Consider the following 26,191-nt stretch of genomic DNA (forward strand, 5'->3'; position numbering starts at 1 on the left):
GTTATGAATCGGGAGCAGTAGGTTGTTAGCCTAAAGTCCCTATCCCGCGATGGGGCTGCCATCTTGGACTTAGCTGGCGGGAGCCGCATTTCATAAATTCAGCCGCTTGCTGCAAGACAGACGCTGTTTGAGCCGCCCCTGACCTGGAGAGCAGACGCTCGGTTGTTGTTGCACGCCGCCCCTGACATGGGGAACAGACGCGTGCGGCCACCTTCTCAGTCTGCATGCGACCAAAGCATCCACCGGGGTTGGGTACCCGATCTCCGCTTAGGTTACTCGCACCCCAGCCGGCACCGCGGGGAGGTAGAGATAGGAGTTGTGAAAAAAATTACCATTTGTTTTTTTTTTTTGTTTGATTTGATAAATAACGTAAATAAATCCGGGCAAAATCCGATCATTTTCCGAAAGAATCCGGGAAACCGAGCCACACCAGACTTTTCCATAATTCTGTATAAAATATCCGTGCAAACCGGGTAATCTGGCAAGTTTAATATAATCACAGTTTCTGTCAATTTGATCAATCGATCAAAGTCTTTCTCTCGTTTAAAAAAGAAATAACTACCCTTCAACTACGATAAGAAAAAGATCTTTCTAAGGGCTTAGAAACGAAAGTTCTCCCGCAACTGTATACTCGTGATAAAATACCAAACAGCTATTCTACAGGTCCTGTCGGTTTGTTTGTTTGTTGCCAAGATTACAATCGCCCCAGCAATGATGGAGAAAAACAAACATTGCGATTGTGATTCAGATATGGCGGCGTAATGGTTTCACAGCATGTTGACAAGCAATTATCACTGTCAGGTGAGCTGTTCTGATTGAAAAGATACAAAACCGATTGACATGGCACCCATTATTGTTAACCATGTGTACCGGTGAAAGATTACGATCCCGTCAATGGGTTTATCAGACTTGTAGTAAGTAATTTGAACAAGAATGTCAATTGCAAAACACAGAAATATAATCCGTGTGAACATTTATCAAATCATTGATACTTAAACAAATTAAAAAATCACAATTTCAAAAGAAAGAAATCTTTTAAATTTACAAACACGTTGAACATATTTGATCGTTAACCTATTTGATATTTGTTGCTTACCAATCAGATTCCAAAATGTAATTAACATGATGCATACCTGAAAATAAAACAAAAAAGAATTGAACATTTAATAACACATGAAAATTTGTACAGTAACCTAAAAAAATTGCAAAAGGTGAAACAAGCTTAAAATGAGATGTTGTCTAAAGATCTGCTCTTGAGAAAGATTTTGGAACACGATTCAAACTTTTAGGTGACATGCTTAAATCCTACAAAACTTTTATTGCACTTCCATTTCCTCATATTGACAACCGAATGAAATCGATCAGCAACTGTCGATGCGATTCGAAATTGACTGCATCGACATCGAAAAACCGGCAATGGTTGAATTAAATATTCAAAGAAGACATTTTTTTTTTCAAACACGACCCTAGAGCTGAACGACGGTTCGTGGAAGTGACCTTTTGCTAATGGTTAGGGTTTGAAAATTTCCTGCAGATGGGGAAAAGATGTAGAAAAAAAACTTTGTCAATTGAAGTGAGGTTGAACTATAGGCGATTATGGAGTTCCATGGAATCGATTGAAGTGAGTGACTGAGTTTTGTGAAAGGAGGGAATCCTGATGTCAATCAAATTGATCCACGATAGAAACGTAAGCTTTGCGGTCTTCCCACCAAGTGTCTTGTTTCCTTATAGTGTTACTATTTACATATTGAACATACATGTATAGTATAGTTCCGCTTATTTTTTGTGTCGCACAGTATACATTGTATACTGTACGACACAAAAAATAAGCGGAACATTCATGTAATGCCAAAATAAGTGTGTGAAAAAAAAATGATCAATTTGCATTCATAGTAGCAGTAACCAGTACCTACATAATCAGCATCTCCATAATCCATAATCCATAGACTGCAGTTCCAAGTCTTAAAAAGTAGAAATCCTTTTCCTAACAAGACAGAATATTTTATCAACGTTTTTGATAAAATTTCGATTGAAGGGTACATTAAACGGTATAAAATGACAAATTTATTGTTTATAATGCAAAAAGATTTTTCACAATATAAATTAACACTAAACATACCGGAACTCTGTATTTTAAAAAAATATTTCCATATGCGCAACATACAGCTTTTAACTTCAGCTTTTTCAGGCACTAAGTGAGTTTTTCTTCGAGCACTTATTAACAGACTTACAGTCTTTTCCCCGAAGCATGTTTTTTCGGGCTTTTTTTTTCTTAGACTCCGAATAACTTTAAAATCGATGTTTGTAAGTCAATACTGACAGAGAACTATATTTGAGTCACGTTACAAGCTTTCCAAAAATATAAATTTTGTAAAAATCGGTTAAGAAACAAGAGAGTTTTAGCGGAAAAGGTGTAAGGGGTCATTTGACCCCCGGCGGTATAAATAGGTATTCCACATACGTATTTCGAAACCTACAAACTTTAAAAAAAATATTTTTATGAAAAAATACGTGCATTTTGAAAATAAAAATAGTCATGAAGAAAAATTTGCGAAAAAAACAATTTTTAAAGGAGTTACAGTCATTTGAAGTTCAAAAAATGTCATTTGACCCCCTTCGGTACAAAAAGTGTTAAATTTACTGCCATTTTCGTTGTTTTTAAAAGTTTATCTTCATGCTTTTTGTTTGAAAGAAAAATACAACTTTTTAATAAAAATAAATGGAAAATCGGGCAGTACGAAAACTTTAAAGCGTGTTTAAAATACATTTATCGCTTTTTTCCTCAGCTATGATTGATTCAAACAAATAATCATTTTCAATTACATGAAGATTGGACTGCTTTCAATTTGATTTGGAAAGTTTGTTCTAACGGAACTTAAAAAAATTACTTAATTTATAAACAAAAGCTATGCTTTCAATAAAACATTCATTACATAAACAACACACTCACGGAATCTCAATGGAAACGCATGTTTCCATTGAGGATCTATTCATTTCCAACATCTTTCGAATATATGTGATTCGCTTCTTACAAATGCTAAAACTACTAGCTTACAGAAACAACACTATCTAACTAAAGCATTCTAGATTTCCAGGCAGACAAATCTGGACATTAAAAAAACCTGGATGATCCTGGCCAAATAATTTTACGTTGTGATAAAAATCCATGCTTATACGAAAACAAAAATCTAGAGAAAGACGTGAAAAAACACTTGAAATATATTATTATAAAAACACATCAGCAGCGTCCCAAATCTATGAAATAATCGTGTTTCAATCCGGAATCAAAACCATTTCATAACTGAATTTGATATTTTTTTCATAACTTGCATAATATCGAGGCGAAATCCGGATAGTTAAAAAAACTGGTCTTAAATTGTTTTAAAGTTTTTATTAAATATTCGAGCAAAACCCGAAAATCCGAAATGCCTTCTGTGGTAGTATCAAGCAAGGTTGCCGAAAAAAAATCTGTGTTTTGGCTAAACAAAATTTTGATTTTCTGTAATTAACCCAAAAATTCTGTAATAGTTTATCTAATAGATGCTATTTTCTTAAGTTTTATTTAAAATTCATAAAAAATTGGGTTCGTCACAAATGTTATAAAATTTTGTCAATCTAAACCAAGAAATCCGAAATTTATACTGACATTAAAAATATAAATAATGGAACCACGTATGAAATTTTTAAAATCTGTGATATCTATGAATATTTCCAAAATTCTGTGTTCTGTGACACTGATTCTGTGATGAAAATTTGCTAAAAATTCTCAGACATTACAGATTTTTCTGTGATTTCTGCAACCTTGGTATCAAGATGTGATCTCATATAGCCATTAGAATATTAGATTTCAGCTCTACACATAAGGGGGCATCCATAAATTACGTAACGCTCGTAGGGGGGGGGAGGGAGTAAGCTCTAGCGTTACGAATTGTGAAATAGGGGAGGGGGGGAGGTATGCTCATCGTTACGTAACGATTTTTTCCTAAAAAATTTCATTTTAATCGCAGCTTTTTGATATCATACAATTTTTGCTAAATGATAAGCAAACTAAAATCAGCTTAAAATTTGTAAGCATTAACAAGATTGAAACTGGTTTGTAACCAATGGATTTGATATCCGTGAAATAACCGTTGGAAAACCGAATATTAGGTACATTTACCTCCAAGAACTCAATCCAATCTTAGAAATGTTACTATTTTTTCTCTATTGATTTTGGTTATTCCGATCAGCTGTTTTGATTATTCTGACGAATATTACTAAGTGGATTATATTTTGCATAACAAGTTATGCTGCTTGAACAAAATAAAGTAAACAAGGTAGATTACTAGTTAACAAGCACAGAGTAATAAGACAATTAATTTATTTTATCAGAGAGTTATCATTAATGAGTACTAAGAAGCGATTTGGATGGATAATAATTCCGTTTTAAAGAATTTTTTTTTATCTTCGAAAATCATGAGAAGATGGGGGGGGGGGGTTAATTGTCAGCGTTACGCAATTTTCATAGGGGGGTATGTCGAAGCGTTACGATTTGTGACTAAGGGGGGGGGGGGTCAAAAAAAGTGTATTTTTGCGTTACGTAATTTATGGATGCGGCCTAAAGTCATAGTCATGACTTATTTGTTTAATTTTTTTTATAGTTGTCAAATAAAAGTTGTCAGAAAACAGATTTTCAATCGAATGCTTAGCTTAAAAAGACTTTTTTACTTGCCATATATACCATGATCAGGCTCCTGGACAAGATTTTTATACAGCAACCGGAAAGGGAAAGGTGGGAGACTCTCTCTCTCTCTCTCTCTCTCTCTCTCTCTCTCTCTCTCTCTCTCTCTCTCTCTCTCTCTCTCTCTCTCTCTCTCTCTCTCTCTCTCTCTCTCTCTCAACTCCCCTTTAATTTTCAATAATAAACTTCTCTCAATTCGCCACCCTATTCATAGCTGCCAACTGGTTTTTAAAGTCTGGAAGATTTAAAAAAAAATATGTCTGGAAAAGTCTGGATGACAAACTTTTTTTTTTTGGTCGCCAGGTCTCAATGTTGCAGATAGTCTCTAATCATATCAATATCATATTGTTGCTAGCACTATCAATGCCTGGGACCATACTAGCCCTGCATAATTCTACACATCGAAAGAGTATTGCGCTATTACGTCAAATACCTGCACATAATTTGAGTCCCAAATGTTACTTAATATTACATCGTCTTGATGTATCCGGCTGCTCGAAACCATTTGATATTTTTTGTACCGCTGATGCAAATGGGCCGAATTCCCAAAAAATGAAAAATAATGAAGTTATATTCGAAGCTATAGGTATGCTTACATTTTGATTTTAATGATGAATATAATTTGAACGTCAATTGAGGGAAAGATTGACTAAATGAGGCGATATCACATAGAAGTATCACCACACTACGTATTCGCATTGTGTACATCGTTTAGATGTTTTATTTAAACAGAAATCCCTGATACTACATCAATTTCAGAAATTACATCATCGATCGTTACATTTTTTTTGCTGTGTATGTTTTACATGTATCTTCGCAGAATATTACATTAATATCATTTCAAACATTTTTTTATTCCTGATTTTAATAGCTTTCTGCCATATAAATAACACTAACATTATTTAAAGTTTCCATACTTTTGTAGAACAATTTATGTCCAAACCATAAAGACTGGAATTATCTGGAAGAAATGTCTGGAGGAAGACCAAAAAGTCTGGAAGATCCAGACAAAATCTGGAAAGTTGACATCTCTGACCCTATTTAAAGCTATCCTCTCTACTCGTTTGAAATGGTTCACACAGTGGTTCGCAACCTGCGGCATTTTGTATGAGAAATTGCTGCTCTTTAGATCGATTCGTGAAAATTTCGATCATCTATATAATTTTCCAGAATCAATACATAAAACATAAATTTTACTTTAGGTCACATACAGATTTTACCAGGATTAAAAAAAATTAACGATATACTAAAGAACATATTAACCTGTTAGTGCCCAACCCCACCTTTAGACGGAATTGAGTACAATTATCAGAATAGAACATTGAACAGTTATTTTTTATTTTTTTCCTAAACGATTAAACAGATTCAATTTGAAACTAGAAAATCACCCATTGCACCAAATTTCCTCATTTTAAAAGTCTCAGAACAGATAGTTTCATACAGTTTTTCGTTCGAAAAGAAAAATTACAAATGTGTTACCTTAAATGTAACAAAGATACTGGATTGATATTTAGAAAAAAAAAATTAATAAAAAATTAATTAAAAACTTGCTTATAAATATTTTGTTGGATAAATCATATATTTTTCATCAGTATGATTTTTTTTGTAAAACAGAAGTTGTTTGAAATCACAAAATACAACTACTGTAAATTTTTCAGCGGAAAAAATGGGTTCTATTTAGCTTGAGGGTTGAAAACAACTTGTCAAAAGCACTGCACCATCTTCAGTTTGCAACCAAGTTGAAGTTTTGAAATCAGTTTACGTTTTTCACTTAAAGTCTGATATATCTTTTCAAACCATCGAGCATTTTTTCTTTGGAGGTCCGGTAAATGTTTCAAAAAAAAATTGAATAAAAAAGCATTGTTTAATCGTCATTTAAAGTCTAAACTGTTGAGATTATGAAGTTTAGTTTTTTTTTCTTCTAGAGCTGAATGTTTGAATATTAATTTGTTTTAATCCGCGCTCTGATTAAATATGACCATCGAATGGTGGTTTTTAATGGTTTGTGCTACGATCAACGAATAGAGATAATATTTCTTATGGGCATTTGCATAGAACTTTCTGCTTTTCTATCTTTTTAATTTTGAATTCCAACTTTCCGTGTTTCTTTTGATATCCTTAAAAACGTTTCATATATGTGCAACAATTCAAGCTCTTAATCTTCGTTTTATTTGGAACATGAATTCGGAATCCTCTAGTTTAAATTTTTCAAGTTTGGATACAACTATTCCTGTAAACCAGAAACTGAGCGCTGGACCTAACTAAGGGATCTCATTTGGAATATGTATGAATATTAAGAGTTTTTTATACTGCAGTGCAACTTTACTAAATAATATCCATTTTATTCCAGATACTTTAATCATAATTTTTTTTTATGAAGGGTTAATCACCGTAATTTATATCTGTAGATTTAATTTATCGCCCTAGCGGTGAAAAGTGATGTCCTTTTTAGTAGGGACATCTAAAGATTATGAATTTTTTTTATATAGGTAGATAGAAGGTTAGATGAAATGAGAGATGTTGAAAATGAGCGGGTAGAATTTATTTAGAAGCATATCATTACATATCAAATTTTTGTTCCTCACGGGCCTTCTACTATGAAGCGGTAGATAGAGATAGAGTTGCATCTACCACCACACATTAGTAGGCCAAGCGTGGTCCGCCCCACAAATTACGGTAAATTACGGTGATTAACCCTTCATAAAATAAAAATAACTTTGACCCAAAAGGAATAAAAAACACGACATCATAGCATCTATGATAGGTCACTATCAGACTATCGACCGTACTGTTTCGCATCCAAACCTCGGATGTAACAAAAACGCGATGATAACAAACTGAGAAGACTATACATCGATAGATGCGTTTCTGAGTTAAAGGGAGTATATCTGAGCGATCACATATCATCTTTTTGTTCGTCCGCACTGCAAGTTTTCCCTTGTGGGGCGGACCACGCTTGGCCTACTTATGTGTGGTGGTAGATGCAACTCTATCTCTATCTATCGCTTCATAGTAGAAAGCCCGTGAGGAACAAAAATTTGATATGTAATGATATGCTTCTAAATAAATTCTTTCATTTCATCTAACCTTCTATCCACCTATAAAAAAAATCATAATCTTTAGATGCCCCTACTAAAAAGGACATCACTTTTCGCCGCTAGGCCGATAAATTAAATTTAATCGTAACATTACAAATTTGAAAGCAAAATTCAGAATAAGAGTATTATTTGTATTGACATTTAAATTTTGTGGGCTTGTGATATAGCTCAGTTGGCAAGTCTGTTGTCTCCTGAGCCGATGTCCGCGAGTTCGAGCCCAAGAGTAAATATCGAACACAGTTGTACCCGATAAGTTTTTCAATAACGATCCGCCAACTGCAACGTTGATAAAGTCGCGAATGCCATAAAGATGGTAAAACGACTATAATCGAAACAAAAAAAAAAAAAAATTAAAATTTTGAATTTAGGATTGAAATTCCTAAAATTTTCTATAAAAAAACAATTAGAATTCAAGATACATTTGAAATTCAAAGGTTGAGACACAATTTCGATGATGGAATCTAGAAGAAATAACTCGAAAGAGTTTCAAGAGAACTGAGAATTTAAACCTAGATTTTCATAATCTTAAAACAGAATCTTTGAAACAGATTTTTTTTAATAAGTAATCAAAACTAGTACAAGTAAACCGATTCGGAATTAATGATAGACTTACTGGTAAGGTTTTTTTTTTCAAAGAAATGTTAAACCTGAATGCATTATAAAACAACAGCTTACGATAGATCCACCTCTGCCATATTGTGGTTCATTTTTCATGTTGAAATTCCGCATTACGGATATATATGAGTTGAAATTTGTAGATTCATAAATTCTATGAACGAACAATATTTATATTCTTAAAACCATACAGTTTTATGGGCAAAACATACGAATTTATTCTTCTGGATTTTCACGGATGTTCAGAACAAATAAAAAACAAACGCATTCTAGGCTAATTTATTGTCATTTAAAGATTTTAATTTGAAAGAAAAAGTATCAATCTGAATATTCAGGATGTGATTCCAAAACAAAACCTCGTTTTAGTTCACTATATAATGATTTACCTCTTGCAGTTTGCACTCAAAATTTACCTAAGAATACCTAAGAATAAGTATTCGTGAAGAAATGGAACTATGTTGCATGATAGATTCTATTTATCAGGTCACAGAAGCAAATCGACAAAAACTCATCTTTTCCAAGCTGAACTTGTTTTAAAAATATATCAATTAAGAAGAAAAAAAATTTGCGTCCTTTTGTATGGTTCCCCCATTGGTAGCTAGGTCCAGCCTATGTCTGTGTGGCTTGGCCTTCAAATTGCTTCTCATGCTTGAGAAAAAAAAAATAAAAAAATAAAATTTGCGTCCTTTTGCCAATAAAATATCGCTGTCCTTACGATTCGCTTAATTTTTTATATTCATACTTATCTCGGCATTATTTCAAAACACGCTCATTTCCAAGAAAAAAAGGTAGTTATTTTTCACATACCTTTTCATTTGTTAACTTCAGTCAAAACAGCTTCCGAACATCATTCAACTACCTTTCTTTTTTGCTTCAAGTTCCTTATGCATAATGGGCGTTTGAATTACTCATTTCTCCACAGTTTTTTATTCGTAATTAGTAATTGGTAAACTGCTTGATTTTTGAATAATTTTGATGTAAATTTACTCAACGTGAAGCGTTTGTTTTCCTATTTCGGTTAGATATTTCTGTATGTAGGGGAAAGTGTTCCTAAATGCGCATGTTGGGTAATATGCGCATTAGACTGAGTCGATTTGGGGTCATTTTTGAATTTCTCAAACCCTAGGGTCTAAAAAGCTTCGTCTTGGCAGAAAACTCATCCATGATTTTTTGCAGAATTTTTAAGTAACGTTTACATGAGAAAATTTGAGCTTTTGAAATTTTTTGTGCCAATTTATAAAATTCCGAAAGGAAATTTTCCGCTGAACAACTCTGTAGAATATCATAACTCCGTATCTTATTAGGCAAACAAGTTATTAGCTGTTTAACAGAGGTATGTCTTTTCGCATTGATAAACGCATTGAAGTATAGCATTAAAAGTAGCCATGCAATGCCTCGCCAGGCACCCAGCAGGAATGTCAATTATATTTATTGTTTATCAATGCGAAAAGACATACCTCTGCTAAACAGCTAATAACTTTTTTGCCTAATAAGACACGAAATTACGGTCTTCTACAAAGTTGTTAAGAGAAAAATTCCCTTTCGGAATTTTTTAAATTGGCACAAAAACTGTCAGCTGGCTCGGTTCCGAAGAAAAAACAAAAATGGTGGTGATTTTTCAGTGCAAAATATTCATGCCAAAAAAACTAATGATGTAAAAAATTTCACCAAAATTTCAGCCTTGACGTATGCTTAACATCCGTTTCTACCATTTTCAATTAAATAATATCAAAAAATTGCAAGCGTTAATGAAATATAGCTAAAAACATTAATTTGCGCATTTAGCCCGCCAGTTTCGGAAATCGGCTATTTTTACTTCTTTTATTATAAAATTATTTTTACAAAAACTGCAAGAGATTTTTACAGAAAAAATGCTCAAACGTATATAAAACAGATGCCCGCTCATGTGCATAGAGTTTTCAGGCTCCTATCTATTGGAATGTGGGAGAAAATGAGTACTTTCCTTAATATGCACATATAGCCCGCCTCTCCCCTATGTATGTTGGTTATCCACCATGGGTTCACGAATTCACCGCAGTTTCTGCCTAAGTATGTGGTCACATGCATTCTTTAGATTATTAAGTTCGCCAAATCTTCAATACAGCATGCCACCATACCCGGATTCCACGGCTTCGTATTAACTGTTTTGTAGTGAATGTATTGTGTTAATGTTGGTGTATTTTGGAAGAACGAGTCAATCAGGTGGCTAGTTTACTTACAGGTATTCCGGCAGCCGTGGCCAGTTTGCAACTGATTGAACAATCTTATTATATAGTCAGTTATATGAGGAAACACCTCTTACCTGTCGGCCACTTATGGGTTTCGAACCCAAAAGTTTTCTTGCCGATATCGGGAATCAAACCCAGTACGCCTGGCATACCAAAACCAGACTCGCGCCAGCCTATTCACTAGACCACATCGGCGCTTCCTATTACGGTCCTTTACACTAAAAATAATTTTCACTTATTAGGTAAGTGGCATCTGGAGTGAATTTTGGCCATATGTAAATAAAGTCTGCTTCATTTAATATTGGAACACAAACAATTGCGTGTAGTTCAGTCATTTATTAACGAATTCATAATTTGTTTTTCATACAAATGTAGCATTTTCTTTACTCTTTCATAAAAAAAAATTAAAAAAATTATTCATTGCTGTTTCGAAGAAATTCTCGTACTTTTCCCGTAATACGGCACATTAGGCGGCGCACACCCTTTTCGTCCACCGTTTTGGCGATTTGATTCCACCAGTTCTTCATTTGAGTCATGTTCCTAACAAGTTTCCCCTTTGCCTTAAGCCTCCGCTTCGTGATTGCCCAGTATTTCTCTATCGGCCGGAAATGGGGGCAGTTTGGGGGGTTGAGGTCCTTCGGTATTACGCTGACCCCGTTCGTTGCGTACCATTCCATAACCGTTTTGCCGTAATGGCAGCTTGCGAGGTCCGGCCAAAACATTACTGGACGGTCGTGGGCACGAATAAACGGCAGAATCCGTTTCTGTAGGCACTCTTTTTTGTAGACTTCTGATGTCATTGTCTTGTCAGTGAGAAAGACTTTGGTTTTCTGTCCACAACTGCATATCCCCTGCCAAATCATGTCTTGCGGGCGAATTTATCCGCAAACACGAACTTAAATTTTGCAGGTACATCGCCCCGAGCCGTCGCCAAATAAAATTTTTGACCTGGGATTTGCCCAAAGTCCGCCTTCACGTAGGTCTCATCGGCCATCAGAATACATCCGTCGAACTTGGTCAGCACTTGGTCGTGCAGCTTTCGAGCACGGATTCTGGCCACATTGTTCTGCTTCAGCGTCCGATTTGGCTGTTTGCTGGCTCGGAATGACCTTATTTCTTCCCGGAGACGAATTCGTCGCACCGTACTGTGAGCGGCCTGGAACTTATTGGCCAAATCGCGGTCTGAAAGATTGGGATTCCTCTTGACGGCCTTGATGACTTTCCCACGCAGTTTCCGGTCGACAGTTCCACTCCGACGCTTCGAATGCGGCTTCCGAGCCGTCGTCAATGTTTCCTTGTACTGCTTGATAACACGTCATACGGTATTTCTGGGCATTTTAAGCTGTTTAGCTAGCTTCGATGCCGACAACAATGGATTTTCAAGAAAACTGTGCACAATTTGATCTCTCCGTTCCGCTTCCATGGCGGTTGTTTACAAAATGCTATCGTTTGGTGTTATGACATAAATACATGGTGAAAGGTAATGAATTTCCCGACACGTGGGTGAAAAAAGTTTCCAAATCCGTCCACTAGGAGCGCCACAATGGAACAAAAGAATTTGTTCCAATATTAAATGAAGCAGACTTTACATGTAAATTTCAAGTGACCGCCAAGTGAAAATCACTTAAGGGACCGAAAAAGTGAACTTCAAGTGAGTGGCATAGTGGAATTCAAATGTTTGCTCAGGTCGTTAATATCTTTCTATTTTAGTGGTTTTAGGTAAAATTTCTGAATATCAAAAATGAATCAACTTTATTTATTCAAAACAATTATTTATTTAAAAATACTACGTGAAGGTTTACTCATTTTTTCCTAATTTGGGTCAAATAGAAGTTTCGGCTTGAAAAAAATAATTTACTTCTTCATTTTGACGAGACATTCTGATTGATCCTTTCTGAAATAATAATAAGTATTTATTGTCAGTAAGTAAGTAAGTAAGTAAGTAAGTAAGTAAGTAAGTAAGTAAGTAAGTAAGTAAGTAAGTAAGTAAGTAAGTAAGTAAGTAAGTAAGTAAGTAAGTAAGTAAGTGAGTAAGTAAGTAAGTAAGTAAGTAAGTAAGTAAGTAAGTAAGTAAGTAAGTAAGTAAGTAAGTAAGTAAGTAAGTAAGTAAGTAAGTAAGTAAGTAAGTAAGTAAGTAAGTAAGTAAGTAAGTAATTTTTTTTTTTTTTTTTTTTTTTTTTTTTTTTTTTTTTTTTTTTTTTTTTTTTTTTTTTTTTTTTTACAAGATGGAAATTTGACTTCAAACCATAACAGCCGGGTGTTTGCTGCCGTGTGTGGGTTCGTCCCACTAAAACCACCTTGGGCTTCGTGTGCCAGATGTGCCCCTTGGTTTCACCCTATGATACTACATCAAGGGGTAGGCTGTGCTCATGCACTTATACATCTCACCCTATTCCTCTTTCTCAATTTTCCCTCAATTTCTCCTTGATCATCGTTCTGCTTTATCCTTCTTCCTCCTTCTCCTTTTCCTCTATCGTAAGGTTGCCAAAATGTTTTCCACTCCCATCCGGGCCTAGCAATTCCGGGCATTTTTTCAAAAAAACCTGGCAAAAACCGGACATGGATTTCAATTTTTCAAATCCAAAAACCGGGCAATAACCGGGCAAAAAGCAAAATAAAAAAAAATATAAAGGCAAAAAAAAAAATGAAATTAATATTTTATTAATGTAATTGCAGACTTCCAAAAACTTTTTGGAACACTTAAATATTTAAAGGTTTATAAAAGTAAATCAGCGAAATTATTTGAAACAACCGTTGAAAATGTCCATACCGTTAATCGATTTCGCTGAAACTTACTCAAAAACTATGATTTTTTTGGTTTCTTTGTGAAAATTGTGAAAAAATCCGGGCAATATCCGGACTTTTTTCACGATATCCGGGCAACCGGGCCGGACCGGACTTTCTCAAAATTTTGCATCAAATATCCGGGCAAACCCGGATAAAACCGGGTAATCTGGCAAGCTTACTCTATCGTCAACTTCAGACTGGTACGGAAGACCCCGAAACGTGTGCCGGTTAGGTAACGCTTTCATAATAACTCACGCCCGTCACAGCATCCACTATCCCGGGGACCTCGAAACGTGTGCCGGTTAGGTAACGCTTTCAAAGTAACTCGCGCCCGTCACAGCAACCACTTCCGCAGGATTTCTAACCACCAAGGCATGGCCGATTGAGAAACTACCAAGCTAGAATCCCGACACGACCACCCCGAATGGTATCTCCGCTTCCTTTTGCTGCAGGAAAGATCGTAGCTGAGTACGTGAGACCTTTTAAGTCCCACCACACGTATGAGTCCAGATTAGGGTTATACCGCGCCCTAAGATCGCGTTGCTTTTGAATTGAAGTGTCATACGAGGTCCAAGACCTTTCATTAGCTTGTCAAATTTGGTTGACTATCTCGCTCTCTCCGTTCATCCTCTTTCCTGATCCTTATCAGATCGCGCATGATTTGCGAGATTTCGTCGACTATAGCACGCCATGACTGTTCGTCGCGACACATTTCACTCACTATGTTTTCAGCGTTCAAATTTTGAAGTTGTTGACGCCTTGAATTGAACCTGGGGCAGACAAAGATAGCATGTTCTGCCGATTCCTCCGTCTCTACGCATTCCGGGCAATAAGGCGAGCTGATAAGCTTAAACCGATGAAGGTATTGCTTAAAGCACCCATGACCCGAAAGGAACTGCGTCAGGTAGAAATTGACCTCTCCATACTTCCGATTTACCCAGTCTGAAAGTCTCGGGATTAGCCTATGCGTCCATCTTGCGTTGTTCGATGCGTCTCATTGCTCCTGCCACTTGAGCATTGACGCTGCTCGTTGAATTTTAAGCACTCCTCTAACGGCTCTTGCTTTGTAACACTCCATATTCTCCGCCAGAGTTATGTCGATGGGAACCATGCCCGCGATGACAAAAGCTGCATCTGCTGAAATGGTCCTGTACGCACAGGAAACTCGCATGGCTATCAACCGATGTGTGCTCCGTAATTTGGATCTGTTGCGCTCTACCTCTATCGCTGAGCTCCAGGCCGCTCCTCCGTATCGTAGTTTCGACAGTGCTACGCTCGCAAGGAGACGTCTCTTGCCACTCTTTGGACCATGGCAGTTCGGCATAATCCAGGCCAATGAATCTATGACTTTCGATGCACTTTCGCAACAGTATTTGACATGCGCACCAAAACTTAAGCGATGGTCGACCATTACTCCAAGGTATTTCAGCTGCTGTTTCGAAGATGTTGTGTGCCCTCCAACAGTAATCTCCATGTGCGGCACAACTCTTTTATTGGTCACGAGCAGAACTTCAGTTTTATGGTGAGCTATCTGAAGCTTAACTCCCTCCATCCAGATGCCAACCCTTTCTACGGACACCGTTGCAAGGTCTTCTACCTCCTCGATTGTTTCGCCGGTAATCATGAGCACGATATCGTCAGCAAATCCGACTATCTGCACGCCTGAGTAAGTAAGTAAGTAAGTAAGTAAGTAAGTAAGTAAGTAAGTAAGTAAGTAAGTAAGTAAGTAAGTAAGTAAGTAAGTAAGTAAGTAAGTAAGTAAGTAAGTAAGTAAGTAAGTAAGTAAGTAAGTAAGTAAGTAAGTAAGTAAGTAAGTAAGTAAGTAAGTAAGTAAGTAAGTAAGTAAGTAAGTAAGTAAGTAAGTAAGTAAGTAAGTAAGTAAGTAAGTAAGTAAGTAAGTAAGTAAGTAAGTAAGTAAGTAAGTAAGTAAGTAAGTAAGTAAGTAAGTAAGTAAGTAAGTAAGTAAGTAAGTAAGTAAGTAAGTAAGTAAGTAAGTAAGTAAGTAAGTAAGTAAGTAAGTAAGTAAGTAAGTAAGTAAGTAAGTAAGTAAGTAAGTAAGTAAGTAAGTAAGTAAGTAAGTAAGTAAGTAAGTAAGTAAGTAAGTAAGTAAGTAAGTAAGTAAGTAAGTAAGTAAGTAAGTAAGTAAGTAAGTAAGTAAGTAAGTAAGTAAGTAAGTAAGTAAGTAAGTAAGTAAGTAAGTAAGTAAGTAAGTAAGTAAGTAAGTAAGTAAGTAAGTAAGTAAGTAAGTAAGTAAGTAAGTAAGTGAGTAAGTAAGTAAGTAAGTAAGTAAGTAAGTAAGTAAGTAAGTAAGTAAGTAAGTAAGTAAGTAAGTAAGTAAGTAAGTAAGTAAGTAAGTAAGTTAATTAGTTAGTAGATAAGTAAGTAAGTGAGTAAGGAAGTAAGTGAGTGTATAAGTCAGCATTTTTGTTTCATTTCTTTTCGAAACGAGATTTTCTATAATTCCTTTCCCCCATGAACAAAATCAAGCGTACAAAGTATGCAAGTAAACATTTACATCGAGAACCAACAATTCCTCCACGCACCGCCAAATTCCAACTAACAATCGAACAAAATTCATCTGCCTGTCAATCCTAATGGATTGCACTGACACGCTTGGGTGTATAAACTGGGAATTTAACCACGGCAACGCCGATGTGTTGCAATGTTTACATTTTCACCTTTTCCCCCAAAAGCCGTTTTATTCCAGCACGTTAAGCATGTACCTATCCGGTAGCATTTGTTGATACTTTTAGAGCAGTCGTGTGGTTGTTCTATGTAGGAATTCAATTTTCGATTTATGCTTCAACCGAACAGGTGGCTTCGCCAGATAGGATATTTTTTATTCGAAATCTCTTTGCACCCACATTCCCTCTACACTGTTGAGTGCTTAAAGTGATTGGATTGTTGGAAAAAAAAAACGGATGCTCCGTAGTGCAACGAAGAATGGGATACAGAAAACATTGCTAATGGTATTCCAATTGTATATTCAAGATGCAAATTCGTCCTGTCGAGCTTGGAAAAGTCTTCTGCCTGATCTCGTCATGTGTTTCTCAGATCTAAGATTGGTTGCATGTCCTGGCGCTTTTCAGCTTAAGTCTACAGCTTGTTCAGTATAGAATGCGATTTTGGACCTGAATGCCTTTCAGCCACAATTTAGTTCGAATCATGTTGAAATGATGAATACAAATATGCAGTTGAAAGAAAATTGAATCGATACAACGCAAAATGTAGACTAGCAAAACGACTTTTTTAAATAATTCAGTATTCTAACTTAGAGAGTTGGAATTGTTAGGAAACTTCATGTGTCGAATCCACATAAATCTTCTTTTTAAGCATTTGTTTTAAAGAAAAATCATGTTAACTGCTACGTAACGAAACAAGTGCATCTTCCCTGCATTGAAAGATCATTAAAATAAACTCAGTCGTTCAACATTTCTCGCTCGAATCAATAGCACTTACTCAACTCATGAAATGTTTAGATTAGGCCAGAACCGATCCCAACCGTTTTGTAATAAACAATCCGAATAGACATTTTCCTTCGCATTAAACTTTGGCTATCGACCAAAGTGAGTCAAACAATGATTTTATTCAAACGCAAAATTTGTTTACCGCTAAATGGGGTTTTCTAAAATAAACTCAATAGCACATTTCCGATTTTTAATTGCGCACATTATCGATTCATACTTGCGAGAGTAGAAACCAGTAACTGGATGGTAGGCGCAAGACAGCTCAGTCAATGAATGGTGCAGTCACATTCGAGTAAACAGACTCCGGCTTTGATCTCACCGGCACGACACGGGAATATGGCGTCCACCAGGTGGTGCTGTTTGGAAGCCAGAAAGAGGAAAGGGTGTGAGGAACATTTTCAAAAACTGGCTTATGCTTAATGGTTGTTTCGATTAATAAAGTTCCAACCAAATTTCCCTCATTATATAGCCAAATATTTTAGCTGTGGCCTGTGGCTCATTCGGCCTGGTTCGGTTGAATCGAATTTACTAATAAATAGCAATGTTATGACCGATTTAACGGCCAAAAGAACACGATTTCACGTTCCGATCTATTAAATGGAACAGTCAGTCTGTTTTGGACTGTGAAGTCACAACTCGCTTTGTGGTAGGATATTTTGGGGCAATAAGGGTTCTTACGGCAAATTTCCTGAGAGATGACCATCCTGGACGCTTTTCATTACCCATTTTTATTAACGAAGTTGCACGTTTTAAAGACGAGCACTCGGAAGGTAGTGAGTTAAATTTAATCAGTTACGATGAAGTAATTTCTAAAATTGATATAGCCGTTGAAGAGTTCTCACAGCCCAAAACATTTTTTTAATATTTAGTAATATTTCAATATTATCTAATTTAAGGTAAGAAATGTTTACTTAGAAATAAAAAGTATGTTCCATGTGTTCCAAGATCGAAATTCTGAAGGTGAGGCTTGAAGATTACTTGATAATTTTCAATTTTGCGATGATATAGTTCTTAGGGGAATTTAATCATAGATGAAAAGATGTACAAGCTCGTACAAAAAATCCACAGATAACTTTGTAAAATTCCTAATGTTCTCTTTTAAAGAAATTGTTGAAAATTGACGAAAAACAGTTCCGTGTTTTGCTTGGTTTGTAATGATTTGATGGTCCGAAGAACCATCTAACTATGTCCAATGCAATAGAAACATTATTGACGAACAGCCCCACCTAGCAGTTCCAATTCATTGCATCGTGAATCTTCATGTGTGACTTATGTTTTTCTAATTGTACAGCATTTAGTACCTACCTCAAGCAAGGTCGAAAGGAATAAAGCTTAGTTCTGGGCCTGCATATTTATGGCACCTTTACAAAAGCAACGCGCTTTAGGGCGCGGGAAAACCCTTTCTTGGACTCATATGTGTGTCCCAATATGTGTGTCGGGACTTTTCCCAAAATAACCCTTATCCCAGATGGTCTTTGTACAAAAGTTGAAACAAAAGTAGTAGCACTAACAGTTAAAAAATTAAGATGGACGTATATGGGTAGTTAAAAGTGATGGAAAATGAACTGATATATGACTCCAAAATATCTAATAAGATAACTAGCCCAAATCCCATGTACGGGGGAGTGGAAGTGGGCCATCATCATTTATAAATAGGACACTTTCTTTTGCTGATAGCTCATTTACTACATAGTTATCGGACATTCAAAATTTTGACAGCATTTAGCTGCCAGTAAAAAGTACTATCAGACATATTTTTTTCCAAAACGTTAAATTTACGAGTTCCTGATATATTTACGATGCAAGAGAAAAAGAAAGAAAGATATTTTACACAGTTTCCTTCAAAGTCCATCATATTCAGATTGATAGCTGACAAAACTGTTGATTATTCAAAGATATATAACTATGCAAACACTGTCAAAAATGTTCACAAAATTCAAATCAGTGAAGCACATGATCCGCAGGGGTCATCAGGGAAGTCAAGTCTCATACCAAAATTGTTTATATTGAATAAGTGAAAAACTAAGTGTAGATCGCTGAAATCGGTAGTAAACAAATGGAGTTATCAGCTCTATATTTGGAATGGACAACGTTAGCTGAAGGATGTTTGGTATTCAAGAAAAAGAGAAAACAAAATAAAAGCTGGGAGCTTACGAAGCTGTCAAACTTTGAACTCGTTTTTCTCGAAACAGTGATGTTGGCGCATTCGCCGTATTCAAAATTCGATACCGAAATGTTCAAAAAACTTACTCCGATAACCCGAAAGTGTTGCCTAGTTATGAGTTCCTCAAACCTAACCTCAAACAACAAGTTTTTGATAGAGCCCGTAAGCTGTATAGCCGGTACCAAGGCAGGTGATTTCTGATTGACGACCAAATTTGTAAATAAAACCCAATTCCAAACAAAATCCAGTGTTTGAATCCTATCACATGTCTGCTCAAAACAGGCCTCTAGCAGATTTGTATTTGAAGTTTGTATTTGCCTTTTGTTTTGTATAAAATATAATGATATGCCAAAATTCTGCTCATGTGGAAAAGTACAACAATTTTTAAAACGAAACCTTTGGTTCTCGCTGTTTTTTAAAGCCAAAAATGAGTCATCTTGTATGCACCCTTCGCAACCTACGACCTATATACTAACCGATTAAACTTCAGGTTTAATACATGATGGTTCTACTTCGATATAGACATATTTTTCCTGCAGAAATCCCAGTAAAACGCTTTTAAATGGCTCAAAAATAATTAAGTTGTGTTAATTTCGAAACAGCTGTGTCCACTGAATTGTCCTGAGTTCCTTTAAAAAAGAAGTATTGAACCGAAACCTATCAGAAGCTTAAAACTGATCAATATCATGGCTGAAAAAAGTGTGCGCCGACCAATGGGAGATACCAAGAATAAAGTAAAAAAAATCTCACAAAAAACGAAAAAAATTTTTATTGAATTTTTAAACTGCGACCCAAAGATGGGTCTTGACACAAACATTCTGTCAGCGAAACTTTTTTGTAGAGAATTGAATCCCATTCCTAAATACACTAAGCTTTATCAAAGCTATAGACTAATATTTATAATTTGCTAAATCATGAACTTGTTTCGAAACTTCATCGGTAATTTTATAGAAGCTCTTCAAGTTTTTCAGTAAAAAAAATTTCCAAAACAATGAACTCATACGACTTGTTCAGAACTGACAGATTATTAAAAGACAAACACCGTCTTAGCCAATTAAGGCTTTACAGACTGAATAAATGACGTGGACAACTTAAGATTAACATTTAACACCCAGTACCGAGATGGGAATCGAACCCATGCCTTCAGTGGACCAGCGATTACCGTCTTACCACGCTAACCACTCGACCACCGAGACGTACGAATTTGTTTTTGTATACAATGAGATTTTTTGACAGTTCTTTTGATGTTCTTGAAGACATCTGGCTGTTGAACAAAAAGGCATAAAATCATTTCAAAATGGTCGTTGAGATTTTACACACGTTTCAAGGCTCAGTGTGTATCTGTGGTTTCATTATGGAGCAATGCCAGGACTTTATTTGCGAAATAACACTCTGTGACGTTTCAACTCAATGACTTAGTCGAATTGGAGTCATTTTATAAAAGAAATTTTTCATTCGAACATCAAACACCCCATGAAATAATATCTCGAATAGTTTCAGTGTAATACAAATTGAAAGGGGCCCCTGGAATAAACATGGCAGAATTTTTTCCGCATTTAAGCGAGCCAATCAAATCAGGACTTTTTTTTTTCAAAACAAAATCTGGACTTTTGATTTCGAATTTTTCAACACAACACTCAAGCAGAATCTAGTGATTATTTGAAGAAAATTCCAGAAGAAAGTGAGAAAAACTTCTTGAGTTTTCAAACTCCGAGAACAATTATTCAGATCAATCTTGAGTATCGACACCTAGTTGAAAAAAATTGAGCACAATTTGACTTTTATGTTTCTTTTCAATATAAATAAGCCCAGCACAGTTCGGACTTTTTTAACAATATTCTGGCAGCCGATTGCTTTGCTTGTCCACTTTACTTTGAAAACTCCTTTTTAGTCATAACTTATTCTATTAATTTTAGTATAACTTTTTACATTTACATGATAAAATACCGAGAACCGCATCTATCGATAAATGTGTCTCGGTCGTATTTGAAGCTTTTCTGAGCGATCACATTTCATCTTTTTGTTCGTTCGTACTGCAAGTTTCCGCTTGTGGGACGAACCACGCTAGGCCTACTATTGTGTGGTGGTTGCTACAACTCTATCAGTATCAACCACTGCAAGGTAGTAGGCCCGTGAGGAACAAAACGATGAAATGTGATGAAAAGTTTTCAAATTAAAATTACCCTCCCGCTCATTTTCAACATCTTTCACCTTATTCTAATCTTCTATCCGTCTATATTCTTTCAATTCTTAAATATTCTTTCTCAAAGAATATACAATTTCACCGATATAGCCGATAAAATAATTTCATTAAACAAATTTACGGTGATTAACTCTTCATTTTTTACATAAACTTTAATTTTTTTTATCTTAAACATGAATCCCTTAAAAGTAAATCTTTTTCCATTGAGATTCATAGTGTAAATTAATTTAATGTATCGCCGCATTTCCCGCATTAGATTATAACCTTTGGGTTCTCAGCACGTATTAGTTATTTTTTTTGTTATTTTTTGGTGCCAGACGTGCTGAGAACAGTAGCGTCCATTACTAGGGGGCTCAATAGAGCTTTTTGGTATGGGGGAGTGTGGTGGGCCGCTTCAAAATAAAACAAATATAAAAAAAATCCGGGAATTTGGAATGATTAACTCAAGGTTATTAGATCACAAGGTTCTCTGATATTGTCAGCAAGTAAATCATTCGAAATTATGAGTTTTCTAAAGCTTAGCTAGAAATAATATAAAACAGTAGTTTTTGGATTTTATCACTGTTCGATTTTTCAATACTCGCTAAATTCACGCTAGATTTGATAACGCTTATTGTTTCGATTTTATCACGTCGTTTTTGGAAATCATTCAGAAATCATTTGCCATATTTTCATTTTTATTTCAAGTTTCGCCAAATTCATGGTTTTGCCATTATCACGGTGAATTAAGCGTGATAAAATCGAAAAACTACTGTAAGTATAAGGCTATGATCATTTAGTATCCGGGCAGTTACAAACGTGTGTATCTTAAAAACTATTCATTTGATCGAAAAACTTGCTATGGAGGAAATGAAGGTGTTAGTATGACATTTAATGTAAAAATATAAAAAAGAATATTTATCAATGATTTCAAGAAATGCTCTAACTTATTCATAAAATCTCTTTTTTAACTTTGCCCACTTTTTTCAGATATGTATTGATTCATTTTTTTACCACAGAAGTCAAACCTTCGCAAAATTATGATATTTTACACAAACTCACCTGGAAAAAGCAATTGGAATCTGGTTGGAACCTTTTCATGAGTAGGCATCTCGAAGAATTTGATCTTTTAATTCCGGTTTTAATATAAATTTTTTTGTCCATCAAAACACATCTGTCATATTGCGTTAAACCCGGATGCACAGATTGCGATCTTTGGAACTGATGATTATTAGGTATTTACTTGGTGTATACTAGTCAGGCAACACTTTTTGCCTGCCGGAAATGGATATTTTGCATTATTTAAGGAGTCTGCATTCAGTTATCCCAATAACCATAGACTTTTTTTCACCATATTTAAGATCAAGGGTTGCACTCCGATGGTTTGTTTGAACTTGGTGTGAATCCTAGAGTGGCTCCTTATACTTTTTAATCATTTGGTTCGAAAAAAAAACAGAAAAAATCAACAGTTCATGAGCTTTCAAGTCAACAATGAAAAATTTTCGAGGCGCAAAATGCGTAAAAGGAGCAAATTTGTGCAAAATTATTTTTGCCATGTCTTTTTGTATCGTTAATATCTCAAACACACGTTAACTTAAAAATTTATCAAAAATAGGCAAGATAGTCCTTTCCATAACCAACACAACGCTTCTAAAGCTTTGCATATCCGAGCTCTATTAACGTAGCCATAACCGAGCGGCACAATGCCCGGTTGCGGTACCTACGAAAATATATGTAGTGCATTTCAATGTTAGTTATAACACAGAGAACAGACGTACATGCTCGAACAAAAAATCTTTAAAAAAGTGTGTAAAATTTCAAATGCTGACACCCAAAAAATACGTTGAAACTTGACTTAAAACAGTGCCATCTATTGCGCCGTTCAAAAGTTACAAATCAAGTTTTCACAATTCTCTTTGGTGTATTTGGAGACATCTGGTGGTTAAGTCAAAAAGGAAAAATTGGTTAAAATGTTCGTTGGGAATTTTACACAAGTTTCGTGAGATAGCTTGTACGTCTGTTCTCTGTGGTTATAATAAAAATCACTTAAAATCATCAATTAATTTTATTTCTTCCTCGCGTCGTATTTCAATCACAATATTACACATAACATGCTACATAAAATGGTCCGCAAAATCGTTTTATGATACAAATCGTACTTGAGTACATCCCAACTCACATAAAATATCGATTAAAGAGTCCATCAAATGTCAAATTGCATCATATCGTACAAGCTTACAACACACATCTTATAAAATGTGACTTAAGTTGTCAATCGATGTTAAAATCTCTGAACTTCGTATAAGACTGCAACACATCTCGCATAAAGGGTGACATAAATCGACATTCCATCGTCAGATTGCTTCGAGTCATATAAGAGTACAAAACATCTCGCATAAAGGGTGACTTAAATCGCCAATCCATCGTCAGATTGCTTCAAGTCGTACAAGAGTTCAACACACCTAGCATTAAGGGTGACTTAAATCGCCAATTTATCATCATATCGCTTCAAGTCGTAAAAGGGTAAAACACACATCGCATAAAGTGTGGATGGAACTGTCAATCCTCCCATCATCGTAAATGCGCATGAATCGAATCCTTTAATGTAACGTACAAAACGACGCCAATGCGACATAAAGTACCAAAGTATTTCTAACATCGTAAATGACATCACATATGATGTTGTCGATGTCGTAAACCAGAAAATAACGAAAACATGTACGTATATTGCCTCCACTTTTGGTAGGTATGTGTTTTTTTTTCTAACGTCATGTACGATGATTTGTGTCGACATAGACGTACGTATATCTTTTGATATACCTACCAAATTGTTGGCTGGGTTGTTTCAATATTTTCCGATTATTTTATCTATTAAGGGGAATGTGGCACGTTTCATATTTTTAAAACCAGTACTGGACTCCAATGAACGTAAATCATAGTTGCAGAAATTTATTAGACTGATTTCAATTTGATTAAAAACTCGATTTCTTCTCTGAATTTAATGCTTTGGGGTAACATTGATTTGATCAATCTCTGTTTTGACGGTTTTAACGAGTTTTCTTGATAATGAAGGATACAAAACACCATCTAAATTTCTGAGTTTCTTGGTTTAGATTTCTTCGTGGAAAAAAACAATATCGCGGCCCTTAATGTGTTAAGGCCGCTCAACAATTAAAATCGAAAGATGGACAATGATGCTGCATACATAAAGGGGCTAAATTTTTTAACATTATATATTAAATTTCAACCACAAAAAATTGAATTTTGCCTTCGTGCAATTCTCTAAGCCCTCGCACTATTCCAATTTTAATTTTTCCTTTAAACTGTACTATTTTAAAGGGTTTCTAGCCTTTTGTCATACACAGGCTTACTCTTGGCAAATGTCGCAATTTTTTCAAATCAGGCCCGTGCGAAGGACCCGTCCATGGGGAGGGTTTTCGAATTTCAAATTTAGCTGAAATAATAGCAATACCAAAAAAATAAACAATAAAAAAAGGAAAGGAATTTCTAAAATACTTTTCCACTCATGATTACCACACAAACTAAAAATAAATTGGACTGATAAAAAAAACAAAATTTTCAAATCATATCACAATGAAAGTTTAAAATTTTCGGTAAATCATTGATAAATCTTTTTTCAAAATGATGATCTCTATTCTAAACTAGAAATTTGTTTCAAAAGGATTTCCAAGCTCATTTAAAAGAAATGTTTCAAAAACACGGAGCTTAAAAGAAATCTGGATTCTAAAATAAATGTCCAATCAGATAAAAAACTAACCATGATAAGTTTTTAAAATAAGTTAACCACCGTTAATTAAGTTTTGTAAATTATTTTTCGGCATATCGGTGAAAAGTATATTCTTGGAGAAAGAATATCAGAAATGAAATTTTATGAAGATGGATAGAAAAGTGAGAAGAAAATTTGACAGATGTTGAAAAGAGCGAAAGAGCATTTTTGCGAGGAAAACTTATTAACGTACACCATACTTTACCCCGCAACATTTCATTATTTAGGAGAAATAGTACCGGGATAGAGGTGGCACTACCTTAACCTATACAATGAAATCTGGTTGGTCCGAAGTCTACATGTGGTGAACACGTATACCCCGGACGGGGTATACGTGTTCACCACATGTAGACTTCGGACCAACCAGATTTCATTGTATAGGTTAAGGTAGTGCCACCTCTATCCCGGTACTATTTCTCCTAAATAATGAAATGTTGCGGGGTAAAGTATGGTGTACGTTAATAAGTTTTCCTCGCAAAAATGCTCTTTCGCTCTTTTCAACATCTGTCAAATTTTCTTCTCACTTTTCTATCCATCTTCATAAAATTTCATTTCTGATATTCTTTCTCCAAGAATATACATTTCACCGATATGCCGAAAGATAAGTTTTTAGGAAAATGATAATAATTGTTAATTTTTATTCATCCTAATTAAAATTATTTTCTTCATTTTCAACTGAAAGGTGATTGAAAAATTCCGCTGTAGTATTTTGAATTTGAACAAAAAATATTTAATCGCGATTTAATATGTGAATTTTCGATAACTAAAAAAACCAATTTGAACTTTGGAGAATTCATTCAATGATTGATGGTTTAATTCAATTTGATAAAAAGACGAATTATTCATTATTATTTGAAAAGTGCCAGTGAAAGAAATCAGAGAAAGAACCTATTTAGATATAGAAAATAAACGGCTTGAATAGTTCATTTTTGAAGTTCAAAATAATAACTTCATGTTCAATTATACTTACAAGGAAATTTTGGGAAATGGGTAATTTCGTGAATGATAAATGAAAACTGATAAAAATTGAAAGATATGGAGTTCCAAGTTACAACAAATATTGGAAGAACAAAGCAAATATAAAGTTAGTTAACAATTCGTATAAAAATTAAGTTTAAAGTTGCTATCTTCTTTAAATCATGA

This window comes from Uranotaenia lowii, chromosome 2 (assembly GCF_029784155.1).
Source record: "Uranotaenia lowii strain MFRU-FL chromosome 2, ASM2978415v1, whole genome shotgun sequence".
In the NCBI taxonomy this organism is placed as follows: domain Eukaryota; kingdom Metazoa; phylum Arthropoda; class Insecta; order Diptera; family Culicidae; genus Uranotaenia; species Uranotaenia lowii.